Below are 19,982 nucleotides of genomic sequence, written 5' to 3'. Positions count from 1 at the left end.
CCAACCACATATAAACGCACAAATGTTTAATCTGTTCCACATGGCAACGCTCAAAGAGCAGAAAGTCTTCTGTCGTAGAGAAGATGCAATGAACCACACACACACACTTTATTTCTCCTTTAGGGCATTATTGGTGATGCACTTGTACACAAAAAGTGTACCTCTATATCTCTGCCCAGAATGTATGTTTCAGAAAGTTACAAGAAATGGAGCTGTAAGAAGCTGTTAGACGATCTAGTGCGCACTTTGTATAAAGCAAACTGAGGCCTTCATCACTTTGGTTTTCCACATAGAAGGGTTTTAGTTTGTTTAGCTCTGGCAAAATCAACCATGTTTGAAAAGGTTGTAGAATTTTGTGTGGTGTATGTCATGTCAACACAGCAGTGAGCATCTGTGTGCTTCCAGTTCTATGCTGCAGAATAACAGGACTGTTTGAATGTTACCACAGTCTTCCTGATTGTGTACACTGTACACTCAGTGTAACAGTCCTTTTAGAGCCTGACACGTGTCCCACGTGTGAATCAGCCATCCGCCCTTTATCACCTCAAGTGTTTATTTGGTAGACTTTGGCTTCTATCATGAGACAGTAGAAGCCAAACAAGCTGCGTGATTATCATCACCAGGGCCAGGAAGGGTGGGTAATGGCATGCCCCATATCTGCCTTGGAAAAACATCCGCTCACCCTGCAAACACACCTTGTTCCCTGAGGTTTCTGCACAGCAGAAGCAAAGATGCACGAGATTTTACCTGCTTCAACCCCATTCAAAAGTAGATTTCTCAATCATTCGAGACGAGGAGTCAGATGAGAGGGTGTGTCATGTGAGGAGCTGCTTTTACTGATTGCTTCAATAGCACAAGCACAGGGCCATGGTCTGCTATCACTGACACTCATCTTTCAGAGACACATACAGCCCAAACAAAGACAAGCAACATCTGTGATAGCATAAACAACATCACGACATAATTACACAATCAGGAAGTTGACAAGACAGTGTGTCTGCTGCACTACGCCACTGTGAGTGCAGTTTCCCTGAGGGGCATCCACACAGATAAACGTCTGGCTGGGCTGGTTGATGACAGTAGAGATATCAACTAGTGGAAGACTTATTCAGCTCCACCGTTAAAGTTATATGTAAAGCACACATAAGAAAATAAATCATTAAAATTAACTCATTATGCAGACAGTATGGCCCTTACTTTGTTACATTACTGTGATATATTCTATTCTATGAAGAGAAAAGCATTTTAACTTGACAAAGTATCACTTTGTAGCGAATTATGTTCATAATAGCATAAAGTGATTTCAAAAAGGGTAAATCAACATAGTACTTAATGAAACTGGTTATTTTTTCATCACTGATGAACTTTCCACTCTTTTCCATCGAGTGTTAACATTTGAAAGGGAAAATGAACTTTGGAAGGTATCTGTTAAATTTGAGTAACATGCACTTTCAATTATGTACATCTGTGAAGAATATTAAGAAGAAACTCAGCGTTGCTATGATAACACCTCCCACAACATCCTGTTGTGTCTGACTGACTTCACAGCTCTTAATCGCTTTCATAAACATTATCCCTTTAGCCATTTGTAACCTTTGCTTTGCAGGCAGCATGGCCTAAAAAGGTAAAGAGAGCTGGTCTGTCCAACTATTCAGTCCAGTCATGGAGAACACACTTGCACTTGCTGTGTGGATGTTTATTGTCCTGAGCGGACATTCCCTCATAATATAGTTGACCACATGACCTTTACTGCAGCTTCACTATCAGGCTGATATTTATATTTGTGCACATGAAAATCTGTGACAAAACCTTAACAATTTTGTCAAGTAATGATGCCATCGTCATTGTCATGGATTTAAGATTGATGGTAACTGAACATTGTTCAACTCCCCAGTAAGGCAGACAAATCAATGCGTCTTTTGTAAGTATCCATTAACCTGTTTTACATTTAAGGGAAATAAGTATTGATTGAGTGGAAAATGATTAGTACAGTGATCCGTGAGCGTCCATTTTACAAAGTCACTGAACACAAAGACTTGACTGCAAATTAATGACTTCTGTCAGATTGTCTTTCCTTTCAAAGCTCGTTTTTTCATTAGCACTCGTTGCCGTTAAAAGTCCCAAACTGGATGAGAGCCAGCTGTCAAGCAGGCTAAGAGAGCAAACATTGCACTTTTATCCAAACCTGTGTGCAAACACACACACACACAGACAGACAAGCAAACATGTGTGCTCAAACACAATTGAAAAGGTGAGACGTAGAGCTCTCCCTGGCACCCACAGGCCCTGCTGCCAGAGGAGCTGTTAAAGGTTCCAGCTCCACTCCCTTGTTTTTCCTGCTGCCTATTCTTGTTGCTTCTGCGTGTTTGTCTCACCGCAGTGTCAAAGTGTGTGCTCACTGAAATTGAGAGTAAAGAAGGATGTTGTAGATGGATGACTTTATCATTTCTTCTGGGGAATCGTTTGGCTTGTATAGATCAGCAGTTGACACCTGTAGTGACATAACCTGTGGGTTTCACTCAGTCATAAGCACTATTTTGACTGTTTACTTTTTCTTGCTGCTCATTGTTGTTTTTTGTTTCTTACTTTGTTGTTTTGCTCTTTCGTTTGTTCTTGTTGCACTGTGCCTGCGCTGCTGATGTAAAACCCTCAAATTTCCCCACTGTGGGACTAATAAAGGATTCTATCTATCTATCTATAGTCTACACTCCACACAGCACAAAATGGTGAAATGCGCAACACAAGTGTGTTCAACACTTGTCATTTTACCATCAAGTCCATCAGAGCACCCTTGGGTGGGATGGGATTACAATGAGCTGGGGTCAGGTGCACTGCTGATTGTAATCTTGAGGCAGTGGAAAGTAACCGACCAACGAAAACCTGGTCTGAGTTCATTGGTGCAGTATTTCACTGTTATATCGCAGGGGGCATATTATGCTCAAATTCAGTTTGACATTACATTCAATGTAATTATAATTTGTGTTATTAGTTGAATTGTTATAACATGCTGTAATGTTCAGAAGACACTCCACTTTCCGCACACTGTCTTAGCTCCTGTCTCTTTAAGCCCCCCCCTCTCGGTGAAGCCCTGTATGCTCTGATTGGCCAGCTGCTCCACTCTCTTGTGATTGATTAACCACTTCCAACACGTGTAGGAAATGTCGTCTTCTGCTCTCACTTTAACTGGTTTTGTTTGGGGGTTTGCCAGACTATCATTACGTCAAACTAAGAAAAGTGGATTTGGACACAAACTAAATGCACTTTCCGGCCAATCAGCTTAGAAGGTTAAAATAGAGTGTTTATACTTTGAATGGCAAACATTGCATGTCTCAGTAGTTTTGACCCCATGACTTGTATAAATTGGGATAATGGCTCTTCTCCCAAGACGTGTGTGTGAGGTCACATTCATGCAAAAAGTGACAGAAGTAGTTGTGTGACAATGAAACATGCCAGTGGTGCAAAGTTCAAAACCTGTTTTTTCACAGCTGCTGCATAAAATAGGTGTGAAGGCTGTATCGTCCTTTAGTAAAGTTATATTTGTCAACTGCAGTCTCCTCCATTTCCACAAGGTTAATTCGGAGGGCTCAACAACACCAGGAAGTGAATGTGATGAACTATTAGCTTTTCTGGAACGTTGACATGCACTGATGCTGCCAAATAGGATCGTGCTGTGTGCTAACAAGCTGACGCACGTCACTAATGGACATCAAGACTTCAGTGATGTATGGGCTTTAAAGGCGTTTTGAGACTCAATGATATGGCAAGAAAAACCAAGCTGTACATACAAATCCTGAAATTAAAGTATAAATACATAAAAATATAATTATATACAATGTCAAAGGGTGACTGGAGGTCATCAGTGATGCCTTTTTGTCAACAAACAGACACAAAGGCCAGATGCTGAAAATTCTAGCTAAGCAATCACAACATGTGAATCTGAGAGAGGAGTGCTGGTGATGTCATCACTTCTCGTGGCGTCTCGTCAGTGGCACCGTGAGCAAAACACACCAGTCTGGCTATAATCTATCTCAAATGTTTATGTGGTGGACTAAAGCAATGCCATAATAGTAAATGGTTTCAGAACAAGCTCAAGCTCAGCCCGGGTGCTTCTCCTCAATAAGTCAGCAGCACACAGAGCGGTGGCCAGTCTTATTCTGCAAACTCGTGTTGTTATTGCTTCACCCTCAGGGGTACCCGTGTTGGTTTAGGCTAGAAAACGCTCCCCTCGGGTCATTTTGAATGGTGTCTTCATCTGGGGACTCTCGGCCATCTCATCATCTTGTTTCAACATTCTGTCATTACTTAATTCCAGTAGCAGTAAATCTGTTTGGACGGATTTGCAAAACAAAAGTGACACGATGAACTGAGCGATGGGGGTGCCTTGTTGTCTCTGGACGAGCCAGTTACTGAGGAGAGCTTTGTTGGGATGGCAAATGAGAAGAATTAGCTTAAGAAACAGATGTCTCTTTATTGCTGCTTACACAACAGACATCAGGGTAAAACAACAGCCAAAGCTGTGGCTGTTCGGTGGCTGACACACTACTCACAGCTTAATCACATGAGTCTCTTCGTGGCAAAGTAGAGAAACAGTGCCCCGGTCTGTCCACTGTGAGTAAGACAATTGGGATGACTTGATTCTCTGCAGGGCAGCGTGTCAAGGGTAACGAGGCTTAAAGACTCAAGCGGGAGGAGGGCAAAGGCAAAGACAGCACGTCTGCAACACCTTCGTGTCACAGAAAAAGGATTATTAGGTTACCCCATGACCAGTATACACAGATGCACGCACACAGAAATACAGACTGCCCTATTAAGTGGAGACATAGCTGTTATAAGCACAACAGGGGTGCGAGGGGCTTTGTCCCCCCCAAAACTGGGTCATGATTGAAGACCACAAGAGGAGAGAATAAAGGAAACAGCATACAAATTGGCGGTGGGGGTGGTTCCTAGTGTTCTCTAACACTGTCACCTGCCCACCCTCTTTACACATGGCTGTGTTTGGCTGACATTTCACACAGCTGAGATGAGACTAGCTTAAACCTCCCTTTGTGTTTCTGTCAATAATCATGTTTGCACTCTCATGAGCCTATGGCTTTAGCTCTGGTAAGTTATTTGCTGCTGCACCTCTGCCACCTACTTGACTGACTGATGTATGACTCTGCTGGTACACAGGGATTAAAGTTAGCAGTTACTGACACGTTTTCTTCTCTCTGCTGACTTTTATCTCTTCATTCTGCCTCTATGTCTTACAGTGTTGGATCAAATTGTGTCTTTAAAAAAAGGATAGCATGAAAGCAAAGTTAATGGAAATGAAAAGAATGCTTGGAAGATCATATTAGGACATCATGTGATAGCAAGAGAACCTTTATAGTATAACCACAGGACTGCAAAACTTAAAATTCGTCAAATCTGTACTTTCTATGATCTGATTTTCATCCCATGAAACCTCTCTTAATGTTCTATATGATATTTATTTCAAATGATAAATGATTTTAACTAAGTTTTGGCACCACAGGCATGTTCTGTGGTTAAGTTTTCACACCGGGACATTTTTGTCCCATGTGAGAGAATTACACAAGCAGAACAGTAGACAATGGGAACATGTTGTTTACGTTGAGTTCTGTTCACCACTTGGTCGCGTTGAGAAGAGAGACTAGTATAGTTTATAGAAACAAACATCTATCAAATCTGCTGGCTCGCTCAGGACACCCTCTGCTCCACAATGTGATGTTCCAGTTCTTCCTCATCTTCTACTGGTCTGTTTGAAAATCGATTAAAATAACTAAGATTGTGGGAGAAAAGTAATAATAAAAAGTTTCTGTTTTTGTTATTATAGCCAAGAACAAATCTAGGACGGCTCAGATGTTAGCACTGTGTTCATAGCCGGCTGCTACCTTCCTGTGTGGCGTTTCCATGTTCACCCTGTATCTTTGTGGGTTTCCTCTGTTGGCTCCAGTTTCCTCCCACAGCTCAAAAAGGCTTTTGGTTAACTGGAAACTTGCCTTTTAGGTTTTACCCTGATCGTGAATGGTTATTAATCTTTATATATGGTCAATGTTTGACAGACTGCCTTCCTCATATGGTCTTTCTCATACTACCACAAGAGGAAGTCAGTAATATTCAATGGGCAGAGGTGTTTCTGAGTTGTTGAATATACAAAAAATGTAATTTCTGTATACATTTCCTCACCTTGTGTTGTATAGTGTATCAAACCCCTGTCTACACAATTATGTTCCAGCTGCATTCCTCATTCACATTTCGCTGCTCAACTTGGGCCATGATCACAGTTTTTTCCCTCGCCTTGATCATAACCACTTAAAGTAAGTTGAAAATCAACCATAACATCAACAAAAGAGACTTGTTTTAGCAATGTCAGTTTTGCATGACGTGCAATACAGTAAATGTCCTGGAGTGAATTCAAGTTATGTCTGCGTGGCATCTGTCCAAAAACCAGCAAGTCATGAAGATATTATCAAATGTTGTATTTACATACCACATTTGCATCGTTCCAGGTGTGATTCCATTGGGAGACTATGGGCCTTCTCTCACTACTATTATAACTATTGTCAAAATATAACTAGAATATCACTCAGTGGAGCACATACCTCCTACAAGGCCCAACAGTCCTCTTATCAAACCACTTCTAAGTTAATGAGATCCTGTTTTTATTTGGATCTGATTACACACACACTCATAAATATCAGTCCCATAAACATACAAAAAAAAATAATTGTCAAATCAATGAAAATTGTTGAAAAAATGCCTGATCCCACAATGTTATAGACTGGGAAACAAAAGGTTTCATGGAATTGGGTTGAGAAAAACAAACCGCAGATGAAAACATAACCTCCTTATTTTTACAGGGTTCAGAGAATCATACAAAGCAGAGATGAAAAGAAGAATTACTACCTCAAATGATTACATTTGATTGACAGACCGTACACCATCCAACCATCTTATAGAACTAGGATTACACGTCCTGAGGATAGTGAAAGAGATCTAATGCAGGTCACATCATGTTACTCATGACCCACACTCATGTTCCCAGTGAGCTGCGGGTTAAGTGATGGGTTAAGGGGATAAGACCCCCACATTACTTCAAGCATGTACAGTATTGATGAGGATGGATGGCCGTCAAAAGATTAAGGAAAATAAGCAGGACAAGAAGAAAGTAAGTATGTAATCTCACTCATTACACCTGACCTTTGGTTGAATGTATGTGATCTGTTTTGAAAATTTTTTACTAATTTTACTCTGACCTTAACTATATTACTTTCACTTTCATTTCATTGCGGTTGTAACTGTGGACTAAAGAGAGAAGTGAAATTTCTGTCAAACCTGCAGCTTTAATATGAGAGCTGGTTAAATGTGGATCCTGCAGTAAAGGCTCAACACAATCTTAGAATTGTTTATAATATCTTTGATGACAGAGAAACTACTGCATTAAAACAAAGAAGTAACTAAAACTGGTGTGTGAATGTTGTGAAATAAAAATGTCACATTTTCTCAACATATCTAAAATGTATGGATTGACAGACACCAAAACACAACACTGTGATTATTATTATCATTATTATTATAATTGTTTTATTGGGCTGCTATCTTGATGACATCATCTCTTGTGATGGCTGCCACAGTAACTGTAGGTTGAAATTTTTGGAAACTGTTAGTAAGTGGATCTTCAATTAGATTTTCTTGTCATACTATTTACAAAGTCAGGAATAAGCTTAAATTAACCATCAACGATACATCTAAATTAGTATTGGCTTTACCCAGATCTCCCTCATGAGCAGAGGGCAGTGAGCAGTGAGCCTTGTCATTTCTCACAGGAAAAAGCGGTGTTCTTTGATGAAAGTATAACAGCATAAACACAAAAGCACACGTAGTAATCCATGCTTTCATTTCCAAACACACAAAACAAGGCTGTAATGTTTGTTGAGTACATTTAGAGAAAGTCTACAAAGTCAGGAGGGTGAAGGTAAAAAGAGATGGGCTTTGGAACTGAAGAAACAATAATTCAGAGAAGCAACTTTGAGCGGCACCTGTTATGGAGTAGGAGAACCAAGGTGGGGGAACAGAAGAGACAAAGGCTGAGCATTATGCTGCTGTTATAAAGAGCATGCAAGCATGTTTGCTTTAGAGGTGTTGTCCTGGTTGCCCCAGCCGCTGTGTATGGCGGGACGCTCGTGTTCCTTTGTTTTCTGACACGAACAGGGGGTGTTGAGAGCAAGCGGTGAACACTGATGCGTGACTGAACTCCTATTAGCGTGGTAGAGCTGGGACAGTTTTTAGAGGACACCTGCAGGCTCAATGATTACTCAAAGAGCAGCATCAACATGTGATGGAGTGAAACTATTGAGGTTGTCTGAAAAAAGGTTATGATATCACTATGAATGTCAGCATAATATTTAACCTAACCCATTTTATTCTTGTCCAGCAGGAAGACCTGACGTACACATGACGCTGGGTCTCACCCTCATCGCCCTGCCGATTAAATAATTGAATCGTGAAAGTGGAACAAAAACATTACAACCTGCTGTTCAGAGCAGTGTGACGTCTGAGCTTGTGTCTCACAGGGATTACTTTGATCATTTTTATGATTGTGAATCTGAAAAAAAACAGATAGCTCCCTTAACAGCAAATATATACAAGTCTGAACCCAGATCCTGCACCTGAATATTAGAATTGTCCTAAAAAGTGTGTGGGTAAGTTTGAGAACAATGTAAGCAGCTCCTAAATTTATGTCTGCAACTAATGATTGTTTTCGCACCAGGTTTTCGGTTAATCATTTTAACAATTTGATTTATAAATGGTGACAGATTAAACCAGGGAGACATCTTCATATGTCTTATGTTGTTCCACCAACAGTCCAACATCCCAAAATATTCACTAATACACTTTATACAAAACAGAGAAGCAGCAATTATTCACATTGCAGCCTCTACTGTTGTCTTACAATGATTGAGCTACACCTTATAACTAATATCTCCTAATTTTCCTTTATGCCACTGTTCTGTTTTATAATGATAATAGTATTTTTTTTTTTATTTGTTACTTGAAGTCTACATAGCCACTCTTGTTTTTTGTAAGTTCGAGTGTGTGTTGAAGTAAATGTGATTTATTGTTGTGTTTTTGTTTTCTTGCCTTGGTATCGAATTGAGTATCAGGAATCGTGGAAATTTAATGGTATCGGTATCAACTACTGAATTCTTGGTATCGTGACAGCCCTACTGTCTGTATTGTCGCACAGTTATCAGAGTACAGATGCATTCCAGGTAGAGAACATAAAGAGGGAAATTCAGAGTTCATCACTAAGTTTCACTGTTGTCTATCCGTCCACACCTCTGTGTCAACCTGCCAGGCCGTCAACAATAAAACAGGATTCATTCAGACTTCAAACGAAGGAGGAGGCACATGTGTGCACACACGCAGGACCTGTATTCAACACTTAGGAACCCTTTTTAAAATCTGAGCTTTCGCATTCAGCCAGCACTCCATTATAAATCAGAGAAGCTGCTGAATGGCCGACGTGGAGCACAGAGAAAGTGGAATTAACCTGTTCAAACAGAGATGGGTTTCGAAGTGTCATTCCCACGGCAAGGTGTGCCAGCGAGCTTTGAAAGTGTGATGAGTCAGGACAAGCTCTCGGCTCTGTTGCCACAGAATTAAACACTGAGAGTGTCCTGTTTGATTTTGAGAGCTCCTGTTCTTAAATAGTCTTGTCTGTCATCACCTACAGATTCCACTAAGAGGCCAGAACAAAACACTCTCTCGTCATAGCTCTGTTGGGATTTTCCTAAATTATACAAATTATTGTGTATAGTGAGAATAGGTGTGAGATTATCGGAATGAGGAGGATCTTATATGTAGTAAAAACTACAACACTATAGGGCCAAAGCTCTGTCCAGCCCGACATCGAGCATCTATTTGCATGAAGAACACACGTTGCGTTTTTTCATTCCTGATCAAATCCCTTGAGGCTGTGGCCCTCAGGGCCCCCACACGTTTAATATTTACACAGCTCAGGACCACCAACAGCTCAGCGCCTTCACTCCTCCCATTTTTCAACACATTACCTTGTATATGTGTAAGTCCCAAACTCTTACTTAGCTCTCTGACAAGTAGCTATTAATACATCACCTTTCACCTGCACTTTGACAAAAGAAAGGCAATCCATCATTTCAGGGGAGAAAAGCCGGGAATTTAGCAGGGGCTGAGTGAGTAGTTACATGTTTGATCTGCTGAAATGTTTGCAGAAGGATTCCGAAATATACGAGTGCTTAAGCATATCTGAGGGAGTTTCCCCACATCTGCCCAGTGTGAACAGCAACAGACTGCGAAAGCTCCACCCAGGAATCACAACTGTACTCTAAAATGTATATTATTGGACTTGGCGTTTTTACACTGATTGCTTGTCAAAATTACAGTGGGGTCCAAAATCTGAGCCCACTTCTGTTATAAGTATTGGTTAGGAGATTCGCCCTTGGTTATGAAAATTAAAATGCTTGGGTCATGATAGAAAGGTTTTGTTGTTATTTAAATCAATAAACACTGAATGATGGATTTTTATATAGTGGATACTCGCTATCTCATTGGAATAAGATGCACTACCAACCGCCTGATCTCCACAACCTTAGTTCTGTTCTAGCAGCATTTTCTTTCAGAATCTTAAGCTGCTTGTAGACATGAACTCCAGAGTATATGCACAAATTATAGAATAATGAAATAGAAAACATTTTGTTTCTCAAACCGGATAAGGTATCTTAGCATAGTATCTGACCAGTACCTTAAATTACACTCTCCCATCTTGTGGGCTGTTTTTGGTAAGAATCAGTGACTGTTTTCAGGAGTTTTAGCCAAACTAGACCTTCAGGCACCTGGTGATTTACCACATAATGGCAAGTGGAAGATATCTGTTTTTTTTTGTGATCTCAACATTAGACAATTCTACACAGAGCCTTTGTGTTCAAATAATTCAGCATGTCCAAGTAATATAAAATTTACTTTTCTTTTTTGCATCATACCATGTTAATAGGAACGCTGTTTTAAAGAGAGGTCATCTCCCGGACCAAAACCTTGTTTCAAACCAAAGAGCTGTTCCCAAATGAGAAGCAAATGTTTCCCAGGGCAGATTTACGAGACACCACCATTTAAGGTACGGCGAACTATGCAGCGCAATAAAACATATGGCGACTAAGAGCAGGTAGGCAGTGAAAAGAGCTTCGATGGAATGGCCTACTAATCAAGCTGTCAGGCTGCGGTGCTGTCCATGATGGTATGATTTTACTGTAAGGATCTCATAGATCTTTAGACAATATATGATTTCAGTTTAAGAGGTCACATTAACAAGTCTGTCTGGTTTACATACTGTACAATATGCACTCACATACTTAAAGCACCTAATCCTCCTTCTGAGGAATGTTTAATGTGCAGGTGAAATGTTTCATGAGCTTTGACTTCAACCACAGCATTAGTGGTTGTGCACAGTGCAGTGGCTCGCTGTACCTGGCTATGGGAATTGGTGCAGGTTAGGGGATTCACACCACATTGTATATATCAGGCAGAAGTGCTGTAAAATGTCTCACAAAGTCCTTTTATGTGGCTGTATCTGTGACTCTGACTGTGACTGCTGTTACAAGACCATTGGGGATGGATACAGCTATAGACCCTGCTGTTGCTCTGATTATGGCTATTGTAGCAACGCTAAATTTCTCGGCCAGTGTCTTAGGTAATTTAAAAAGCCGAAGCCAATCACCATCAGCTTACATTATCCCATGTAGAATAATACCTAACAGCATTGACTTCTGTGCAGATTCCTTAAGCGATAAACTAACATGAACCTGACACAGACCTCACATGGCAACAATCCTCTTCCATCAGGACCAACAGCATAGCTGGTATTACATTACTATTAGCACTGCTAAACCTGACAGGAAGAGCTTTGTTGAAAGGATGGGTCGGTAAAAAGCAACCACACCCTAACTATAGAAACGTTTTTGAGAATTACTTTAAGTTGCAATCGAACTGACAAACAATCATTAATTTGCTGATAGGTACATCAAACGAGAGAATGTTCATTCAGTGATATTCATGGAAGGCAATGAGAAACCTTGCAGTTTTTGGTGGGGGATAAATCATCAAATTGACATTAACCAAACACTACCACAATGCTAACTTGTTGATTCAAAGCATATATAATGTTTACCATCTTGGTTGGTCTCACGTCATTTGCCAATTATCAAGACATACAAAGTCTAACTGAGGCTGATGGGAATATTGGTAGTTATTTAGTCATAAACCATAGAATTGGACAAACAATCCTTGCATTAAAAATTTGAGATATTTAACAGGATTTGTAAAAACTGGAATTCATCCATCCGACCAATCAACAGGCCAATACAGAGGCCGGCCCACAAGGCCTTCCCTCGAGCCCTAAACAAGCAGAGCAAGTATGAGGAAAGTGATATTCCATAATTTGGTTTAAATTAATGTTCTTAGCATAATTTTACTCTTACTTCTGTCCAGAGCACATCAATCAATGCTATCGACAGGTTTACGAGGCAGTCAGGCTTCATATTACATCCCCAATAAGGTAGTTAAACTATATTGATTGAAAAGAGGATAATGACATAGCTAATCACAAATCAATAGCTATTTCCTACTCTTCCAAAGATTTGTCGTTGAAACTAATGTAAGTAATGACCAATATTAATAAACTAGAGCACAGATTTATATATACAAGGATCTTCAAATATGGATATGGGATGGATGTACAACTTGATGTTCAACTAGACAAGTAAGACAACAACTTCTAATCATATTACATGAACAGGTACTTTACAAAGCAGTTAAGTAGTTTAGTGGATCTGAGTTGCTTATCTCCGCCAGTGTTCTACTATAAATTAGTTAAGAATGGTGCATAAATGGCTAATGCTTGACTTTAATGTTCTCCTGCTGAGACCCTACTACAATATGCACAACTAAAAAGGCATCAGGCTTTTAGCTGACAAATGGTTGCCACAATCACACTTATAGAATTAACTAGCTTATGGTGTAAGAACACTAAGACGAGCCCAAACAATGGATGTCTATATCAAGATTAGTCAACTTACAAAACCACATAGGACGATTAGGTGTCTAATTCCACTAACCCTCTGAAATAAATCTGGGTTTATTATACAAAGAGCTCCAAACCTATGACTCAAGCCAAGTTCTAACAGCTGCTCCAGTAGACAGATTGCTAAAGACCCTCTGCTACCAGATGATCCGGTCAAGCAATCCTTATCAGGCTATATACGCTTAAAGAAATCAATTGCATTAGCTATTCACTTAATGCACTACACTGACCTAAGCTGATTATTTCTTTATAATAGGATGTGCTAATAGAGACAAGTTATCTTCAAAAGAAATATGGCAATGCCCTTTTTTTTTTGCTTTTCCAAATACACAAGAGTCATTCAATGTTTCATTAAAAGTAACGGAGCATGCAAAACTATTTGTGCTGTCGTGAGCTGACGTTCCTCTTTTAGCATTTTCCCTTATCCATTTCGTTTTGATTTACACCTGATGTTATTCAGTGTGGCCTTTGAAATGTCCAGGTTAAATGTTACAGTAGAAACAGTACAAATAGAAATAGAATTAGAAATTAGAAATTAAAATCAACATTTAATGTGACATTATCCACAGCAAGGATACCTAAAAACATTTTAAATCTAATCACATTTTTTTGATACAATATATTTGAATGTGAACCTTTGTATTTTATTGCAAAATAATCTGCTTGTACTTATTATTTTCTTTGCTAATTGATATTCTAATAAGAAAATCGTTGAAAAGTAACATGCAGTAACAAGTAGTTTAGTATTTGACAAAAACAAAACACTAAATTATTGCATTTTTAGACTGAACGATCCACATTTTGTTACAACTGCCATGCAAAGAAAGGTATGATAGGTATGAAATATGACTGTGAATGATACTGCCTTTGGTCAACATGTCCCTTTTTGTTTATAACTCCCATTTGGTACTGGGACTGTGTCAAAGAAGAGATTTGAGTGTCCATTGTAGTATTGGCCGAGTATTGATTGTTTCTGCTTTTGAATCAACATTTTTTTATACCTATCATTATGATATATATCCCATAAAACGCAATAATACATTATGTAAAAGCAGAAATCAAACCAAGAGTTAAGTTCAATCCATTTTTGTCAGCGTACGAACAAGATAATTCATCATGTGCTTCAAATAAATCAGTCAAATGAAAATAATTTCCTTTGATATCCACTGTGGCGTGAAGATTTCTTTAAAGGTCACCATATTAGAACTGCCAAGCGTCATCTGTTCTATAACAAAGACCATTGTAACACACATGCCGTCCCATTATCTGAACAAGCATAACAGTTTAATGTAGATGATTATGACAACTATGAAGATATGAAAGCAGGTGTTAGAGGGAGGACAAGCAACACATTTTGACGCAGATCTGATAAAAGATAATTGAAGAGGTGGGGTTATGACCTTGAGGACTGAGATTAACAGGTCAGAATGACACTGGTCGATGATGCCAGTAATGTTGTTGTTAGTGTGTCATGTCCCACGGCAAGAGTGTTGGAGTCGCTTAACCTGGCTGCATGCAGACTGGAGTTTGGGTGTCTGGCAACGGCACCCAGACAGACTCCAAAGCTTTACATGCAATATGGTGTCTGTCATATTCACAGCTGAACAGCAGGAACTTGAAACGCATCATGCGAGCGTCGAAAAAACATTATGTCAAAGAGGTGGACCAGAATGTTTCCTAAAGCCCCCACAGCATAGAGCAGGGGGGCAGAGATGTGTGTTGGGCCGATGGGCTTTGTTAGATTCACACTGTGATCCAGATGGCCCAAATGTTGAGACTCCATGTTAAGTCCATTATCAAAACTTAATGTCTGATGGAATTATTTGATTATCTCTACAACTTCCCTTTGCCGCAATTTTATGAAGATCTTGTCCCAGCGCAGAGTTATTTAACTGTTTTGCACATTAATTGTCATAGTGAACAAGGATAGATGTGCATAAATAATGAGCAGATCTTAGGAAAGAAGTGGCAAGAGATGACCTGACAAACGTGGCAAAATGAGATTTGTAAGGGAGCATGCCCTGCTGCTCCGTTTCTACATCAAATAAGGATTTTTAAGTTTAAATGGGGAGTGTGTTGCTGTTCAGTTTATTTTGACCACCTATCAAAGTCTCAGCTTCCAAACTTTTCGGAAAATGAAGTGCCATGGAAACTGTGGTTCTGCAAAATATTTCTATTCCTTTCTAATTTGTTTAGTTTAATTTGTTTTCAACAACAGCAAGGTCCATATATTTGTATATTTATACAGCAGTCTCAGATTTAACTAAATTAATTTAACTAACTACACTCAGATCAGCATTTTAAAACAAAGCACCTCATAGTAGTGCCAAATTTTTTTTAACAAGATTGTTCTAACATATTCTGCATGAAGATTCCATAGAAAAATGACTGTCTCATTTCTTCATCAATCATATTTAAGATACATTTGTTTTGTCAAGATTCTAGGAGGATGAGAGTTGATTTGAAAGTCTAGAGTTTGGAAAGTTGCAGTTTAACCTGAATTGACCGGTCCATCGGGGTTAATCTTGTTAATCTGACAGGTCACAGTGATAATCTCAAAAGTGCTTGACATTTAAAAAAATCTGCTGGAACAAAAGGACATTACAGTTACTCCTGGTTACACCCTACAACTGTGACGGTTTTGACTGGTGCAGAAATGAGATTTAAAGAGTCAGGATTAATTAACTGAAGAACAGTCACGAGGGAAAAATATATTGATTAAAAAAGCAAAGAATACCGCCCAACAGTAAAGTGAATATTTCTGTCCATCACAATAAAAAAATAAACTAGAGTGTGTAATATTTACCTTTTCTCAGCCAAAATGAACCGGCAAGATTCCACTGAGTATAGAAATCTTTGTCAAATAACATTAACACTGCCCTACTCATATACCAGCTTCCAAGATTCATCAAATAACATTTATGTATAAATTGTCATAAATAGAGACATATTATTTATGACATACTTAACTTTTTTATCAGTCATTAAAAAACTAACATACATAATTGGAAAAAGCTGTTAACAGAATTGCAATATTTATAGATTTTCTTTATCTTGAAAATGCTATGAGGTTGTTGTGAGAAATGTTGAATTTTCGGTTTTCAGTGAATAAAAAATCTGATGAATGTATTTTGTGTATAACAATCATACTAACAGAAACATGGGCACATGCCTTTAACAGATACAGCGTAGCACAGAGGCATCTCCTGTCTGTAAACCAAATGATTAAAAAGGAGCTTAAGGATTTAGAAATCACTGAGGCCATTAAAACCAGCTCAGGCACCCCTGGAAGCTGTGATACTTTGGCATGTGTCTCTGTTCTGTTACCACTGTAAATCAGATTATGAAGGGGTGGGAGGGGTTATTGATTGAAATATGCCTCCTGGCACAGCAAGTGTCTGCTCTGTAGAAGTTGGAGGTACAAATAACAAACAACAAGCGGAAACTGAACAGTCACTTTGCTGAACACATCCTTTAACTCCCTTGACTTCAGTAATTTATTTATGCTTTGTTCTGTAGACCACAGACGACCCGATCCCCATTGGTATGAGGGTGCGTGTGGATGTGTGGGTGCGTGTGGGTGTGTGGGTGCGTGTGTGTTTGTGTGTGAATGCCACCTCCATCTGTCACATTGAAAACACGTTGTAAAGAATTGAAAAGAACATGTCTCAGCCTGGCTACTTGTGCAACATTCTATCACTTCAGCGGATAATACACTGTACAGGATGGGGCCTTATTTATATGGCCTTAAATAAAGGCCCTGTAAAAGCAAAAAAACATGGTCTAGTGTCCCTGGTCCAGTTGATCATTCACCATCTAGTATTTGCCAAATGTATGCATATATGTAGGAAAGGGCTGGGACAAATTAAAACACTTGCTGCATATTGGTCTTCTCGTGTTTTTACATGACCTGATATCCAACAACTGTCCTCTATCACTTAGCATTATGTATGTGCTGTGGAGAGCCAGCATGTAAAGGTTCTTGTATGGATATAAAATGAAACCACATTTGCTTAATTACTGTCCGTGTGTGGTTAAGATAAGTGTTATTCTGAAAAAGTGCTGCTTGCCTGCATACTGTATGAATGTGTGTGAATAGGTGGATGGCAAAACTGTACTGTAAAACACTTTGAGGGGTCATAAAGACTAGAAAAGCTCTGTTTAAATACAGATCATTTAGCATTTAATTCAGCATGATAAAAAGCGGCTAAAGAGGGAGTGATCCTATGAATGTTGTTGCCATGACTGAGTTCAGCTCCCCCCGACACAGGTGAAAATCTGTGTCAGTCAATATAATCAAGGGGCGGTGATTTTGACCCTGGTTTGATGTAGATATGTACCACTGTTGTATTATCAGAGGACGTTGAAGAAGACCTGCCCTGCCCCCACTTAATCATTTGTATTTTTCACTTATGACTAGTGGTTGAGTATCTTTATGCACTGATAAAGTAACAGCACTTTACATCCATGTGAAAATGAATGTTACATCTTTGTGTGTTTATTTAATAATTGTGAAAAACATGTAAAACCAATTTCAAGCAGCTTTCAGGGATTTTAAGCTTGTTACATAAATGTGACAATATTCTCCACAAATGCATACGTTTAACAAACAACCTGAATTTTGTCAATGATCAGTTTTGGAACTAGAGTCCTGAACATTTCTCAGAAATGATCAAAATGACTGGGTTGTCAGTGTAGATCCTCAGAGACTTGGAGCAGTGAAGCAGACACACAATTTAAAGGAAGATCTGAGTTTCATTGTTTCCTTCCCTCCACTCAGATCTGATGACTGACATACAATCATCTAAGTTTTCTACAACAACTTATCGAAAAACTTTTGTTGTTTGATACCAAGTGTAAATAATAAAACCAAACTCAGGGAGCTAGTGGGAGATGCTGTCACTACTATTGTAAAGGAAGAGTGGCCCCTATATGATTTTAGTTTATTTTTATCTTCTGTGTTCTCTGTGATTTTTCCCTCCAAGTTTTCTATGTATTTTGTTCAGTAGTATGGATATTTAGAAAAATAGTTGAAAGCAGAACAGTTGTACTTAAAAAGAAAAAGAAAAAAAACAGAATGCAATTTTCCTCTTTGCATGTATGAAACATTTAAAACAAAAACTGACAGTAACTTACTGACTCACACATGGTTAAGGTTTCTGTCCCCTGGTGGTTGCTTGCTATAACATACGACAACACTCTGATGTGGAATCAAAGACATGTACACAAATCTTAGTTTCCTCCCAGCTCAGAATTTGTCTTTTGAAACTTAATACACACAAAACATAAAACATTTTTTAAAGAGATTTTAGCATAATTTAGAGATATAAATTTTGTCCAAAGAGAAATCCGGATCTCTTAGTACACATATTCCTTACATTAATGAATTTTACCTGATCTTGATCCATGTCTCGGGGGAACTGGATCTCTCCTGCGATTAAAGTTGTAAGATCATGGCTTTGAGACAAACATCCGTTGCACTGCAGAAATCTAGTGACAGAGCACTCCCCAGCGTTCCAGATGGCGTTATATGCTGCATTCACAAGAAGCAATGTAAGTGCATGGAACTTGACTGACCACAGGAACAAAATGAAATTATTAGTCAGGTCATATCAATGGTGTGCAGTGCTCCATGCTTTATTAACATAGTAGTTTAACAAATGAGTTCAAAGTAAAGAGAGAATAGAAGAATTAATTAGTCTCCTGCTGTAAGTGATGGTTTTTGACCCATGGATGTGGGTGTCATAGGTGTAATTCTATGACATCTTTGGGAACTCAAGACCTCCTCTGTTATAGAGTAGATAGCGCAGCTCAGGTGGAACCTAGATTGATTATGTGTGTGTGGCTTGACAAAGACAACAAGAGCACTTATTCAAAATTCCATCACTCCAGTTTTCACTGAACTAATTCAGGTATGTAAATAGATGAACTATGTGTATGGAGGAAATATGTGTTAGACCAGGTCTCTTCTGTGTATTATGGACAGATTATTTAATTATATTAACTTTATGTCATTTATATATCGTTATATCTGGTTTTCATGAAGCTGGGAGAGTTTGAGAAATTTCACACAAAGAGGAGTGCGTCATCAGCCTAAAGTGCAAAGTGAAGACTCCTCTTATAGCTAGGTGGTATCTTGTGGTGAGGGCAAAAGGCTTACAGTGCAGGGAGAGAAAGTATTGGTGATAATAACCAGTCTTGATGAGTGTCCAACTACAGGGACAGAGGAGAAGGGGGGTGTTGTTATATGAAACCTTAACACAATTTTAAACTGACCTTAAACACCTTGTTGGTGTGTAGAGTGACAGGACACAGGTACCTGGTACTCCCTGGGGCATATTTAATATGATTCCTCATAAGTCTACCTGGGTCCACACTAATCAGAGAGGGGAGCCACTATTTTATCTAATATTTGAATTTAGTAAAACTTAGTGTACTGGTTGAGTCACATTCATCAGGTTTTTTTCCGATCCATGTACTTGAAACACATTTTAATGATGGTGGTAGGAAGCTCTTTATAAAAACATTGTTCATCCTTTTATTTTGAGGTATTTCAGTGTTATATAGTGCTTTAGTCAAACTAGCCAACCTGTGGGCCTGTTGTCACAGTAGGGTTGAAGAGCAGTCCTCAGGGCCTTTAGTGATGTGAGACTCTGAACAACCAGGAGTGAGCCTGAGTTGTCCATCATTGTTGGCTGACGTGCCGCACACTGGCAGCGGCGGGTCATTGCTGCAGGAATACACTTGACTTTTCTCAGAAACGCCAGATGGTCAATTTCACAAACAGCCCGCCGAAATGCACCTGAACAATCAAGTCATAGTGAAAATGAGAACAGTGTCAAAATAAAGCGTATTTACTGTGAGAGTT

Source organism: Limanda limanda, chromosome 6 (assembly GCF_963576545.1).
Source record: "Limanda limanda chromosome 6, fLimLim1.1, whole genome shotgun sequence".
NCBI classification, from domain to species: domain Eukaryota; kingdom Metazoa; phylum Chordata; class Actinopteri; order Pleuronectiformes; family Pleuronectidae; genus Limanda; species Limanda limanda.
Note: the sequence above shows the minus strand (reverse complement) of the source record.